Source organism: Akebia trifoliata, unplaced genomic scaffold (assembly GCF_017979445.1).
Source record: "Akebia trifoliata isolate Shusen 1 unplaced genomic scaffold, ASM1797944v1 Contig00205, whole genome shotgun sequence".
In the NCBI taxonomy this organism is placed as follows: domain Eukaryota; kingdom Viridiplantae; phylum Streptophyta; class Magnoliopsida; order Ranunculales; family Lardizabalaceae; genus Akebia; species Akebia trifoliata.
The window spans coordinates 12,530-15,991 of record NW_028236858.1 but is presented as its reverse complement, the minus strand read 5'-3'; the positions used below and the strand labels follow the sequence as shown (position 1 = coordinate 15,991).

General features: G+C 31.5%; 1 long non-coding RNA gene across 2 annotated transcripts; it reads left to right on the top strand.

Moving 5' to 3' along the window:
- The first annotated feature begins 504 nt into the window (after positions 1–504).
- LOC147381883 (uncharacterized) lies at positions 505–2,378 on the top strand. 2 transcript variants are annotated; one of them, XR_015174284.1, is made up of 2 exons: positions 505–1,028; positions 2,077–2,378. It is a non-coding gene; the product is annotated as an uncharacterized LOC147381883 (long non-coding RNA). The 2 variants fall into 2 exon arrangements; XR_015174283.1 differs by having other exon boundaries at positions 2,027–2,378.
- Positions 2,379–3,462: the final 1,084 nt, after the last annotated feature.

Genomic DNA, 3,462 nt, shown 5'->3' with positions numbered 1-3,462 from the left:
AAGATATACCAGATGAAAAATCTGCCATTAATTCATAAAGGAAAAACTATACACAGAAAGTATGGAAATTCTATAATCTTCTTCATAAGAAGGGAAAAGAAGGAATCTTCTTAAACCTTTCTTTTGATAGTTTCTTTCTCTAGAATTCTTTCAAAATGCAAAGCTTCTCTCGCTTCCCAAAGTTTGTTTGGTAAAATGCAATTTCATTCTATTGTTTTAAGTAAAATGTAATTTCTTGGGTTGGGTTGTATTGAGGTAAGGGTATTTTGAAAATTTTATTCAACCCCACACCCATTCAATAATCGTGTCAAAAAAAAACCGATACATTTAACTCTTGTAAATAGGTAAGTTGACCAAACCCATGTAACTCATTTAGTAAAATTCTAATCTTAAGTAGAAAAATTAAGTTCCATTTCCAGCACACACAAAAAAAATCCAACGTTATTCGAATTTTATCCTTTACATTCCTATGACATCAAATCATATTTTTAAATGCCACAAGATAGTCCAATAGGAAACCAAACAATTGTTGGGGATAGGGCACTATGTCATAATAGGCAAATTGCGACCTCATTTTGCAGAAAACACGATGGTTATAAGCAGTTATTTTTCAACGACAGATTCCATCAGTCGCTATAGTAAAAACAACACATTTTCAGTTGACTTTAGTTGTAAATGTTGGTCACAATTTGGGACCGTCGCTTTGATGATGTCGTTTGGACCGATCATCAGTCGTCTTCGTTCCAAAAACCATGATTTACCTTCTCTCTCCCATCCATCAACTTTCTAGGGTTTTACAGTTTTACTTCGTTTTACATTCTCTCTCGCATCAGCTCTCTGTCTCACCCCCCTACCTTTCTCTCTCTGACGCAATTGGATTTCACTTCTAGGGTTTTGATATCTCTGGACGCAATGGATTTCGACTCTTGAGGGCTTCGATCTTTCTCAGATGCTGTTAAGATTTCAAGGTTTCATTTTCTCTTGGATTGGAGGTCGTGTTTCTACTAGGATTTTCCTCATTATTCAAGGTATGATTTCAGCTCGAGAGTTTCCTCACTTGTAAATCCATTTGGTTGTTGATCGATTTGCCAAAAGAAAACCATTCGAGTCTCTCTTTTTTTGTTGTTGTTATTGTTTATCAGTGGGTAGTCACACAAGATCAATTCATAGCAGATTATTGGTCTCGTAGCATATCATTTGCTCTCGAGATTTGATGTTTGATTTTTCTCTGTAGATCTTTTAGTTATTTAAAAAAAAAAAAAAATTCACCTTATTTCTAAATTTGATTCAATTTTAACTCCATTTGATGTTTCAACATTAATAGATAATAGATTCAAGCCTGCAAACTTGAAAATAGGAAACATAAAGAGAGAAGACCAACAATTATTCTTTTGCTCTGCATTTTAGGTATTTTTTTGTTTGTTTTGAATTTCCAGTTGTATCTATTAAGTTTAGGATTTTTTGTTGTGAAATAATTTTTTTATATTAATTTCTTTGAAATCCTCCCCAAATTTTTTATTATTTTTTTTGTTATGAAACAATTATGAATTTGTTGACTTTAGAGATTTGTTAGACTTGGACCTTTTGATAGAACAGACAACTTAGTAGAGGGTTGTTGGGATATTAGGTTTTGTTGATGAGGATTTTTGTTTTTTAATGCCTTTTTCTTCTCCCAATTGCATGGTTTAAATATTTAATTATTGGTCAGCCAACCTCAATTTTTTTGGGATATGGCTTTTGTTATGAGTTTGGGAATTAGGTTATGTTGTATAATAATTTAACTTAAATAATGACAAAAAATCTTGAAATTATCAATGGGATATGAAGACAAAAATTTCCCTTTCAAGGAGGTAATGTTAGAATCTTACTGTAAATTAATTATAATTCTACAATAATTATTTTGTTTGTATTCCTTCCTTAGTACGTTTACTATTTGAGATTTAGTAGTCTTAAATATTAGTAACTATTTTCTTGCTAGGCACTAAAACTGATCCATCCTTTCTTCTTTGGGTACCGCTTTAAGTAGATGTTATAATGCTACCACGACCCTACCATGGATGTACTCTGTGTTCACAGGTGTGAACTTGATCCCTTTATCAACCAACAGACATGAGAGCATCATGAGAGGAATGCCATGGCCTTGTGCCAGGTATGGAATAACTAGCACATGTGGCTGGGTTGTCCATGCATGATTGTTTTCATGTGTATATGATCTCTTAGGTGCTCATTTCTCATCTAAATATCAATGCCTGTAGTCCTTACTTATGCTAATGACTATTTTCTACTGTCAAGTGTGTGTGTATACGTAATTGTCACTTGACATAAGCTCATCTTTATACGATTTTGGCATTTATTTGAATGTATGAAGGCATCTCTAATCTTGGCCTCGTCTGCTTGTAATTAATTTTTTGATATAAAGTAATTAATTTTTTATACAATTACTATTTTGAAATTTTGAAATATAAAGTAGGCTCCATTTTTTCCCCAATTTTCTTTTTTCACAATCAGACTTACAATACAAACAAACAAAATCTAGTTCAACAACTTGCAAATTGAACCAATATTGTGAACCCTAAAGTAATCCAACTTGATAAAATTTGATTTAGAATGTTACATCAACATGCAAGCATTGATTTCCTCAAGAGTGCAAAATAATTTTTCAATGAATTAAATGCTTAAATTTGGATATAAATATTAATAATAGGAGAAGTAGAACATCTTCAACGCTTCACCCCTTTGAGGAACTGCTCGAAAAATTTTCAAGAAGAGCCACCATTACTATCACTATCCATGGCCATTTCTTTTAGTTTAAGATCATTTTCTCTCATCATTATATTTCCAAGCAATAGTAAGTGGATTTTTTTCTAGTGTTTTCCTTGTATTTTGATATATAGTGCAATCTTGCACTTGATTAATCCAACTTATCTATTATTGCTAAAAAGTATTTTCCTTGTAGAGGTACCTGGGTTAAGTAGTCAATTGGATGGAAAATAAAAAATTATGAATTAGAAGAATATCTAGTTAGGGCATCTATCTTTATTTCAACTTGTTATATGTTATATTTTTTAACACGGTTTATTGTGTTGTTTTAAGTTTATAGATTTAATTAACTTTCAACAAGTCTTATGTATGACTTTAAATCTTTTATTCACTTTCTTTCATCAATAATAAGTTCATATATTATTCCATTTGTATTGATAAAAAAAATATATTATTCCATTTGTAGAAAATGTCTTCGTTGCCCACGCCCCCAGTAAAATCATTTTACTTGTTTTGATTTGTGCTTAGAACATTTTGAATTTACTTGTACAGATGTTTTCCAAACTTTGTTTTTTTTATAAGCATAAATTCATTGAGAGGGGCAAGGTCGGGCTAGATGACTAACCAAATGAAACAAATAGAAACCAATTAATCTCTTACAATGCAACAAACCCCCTCCCACTCACAAGGATTTCAAACAAA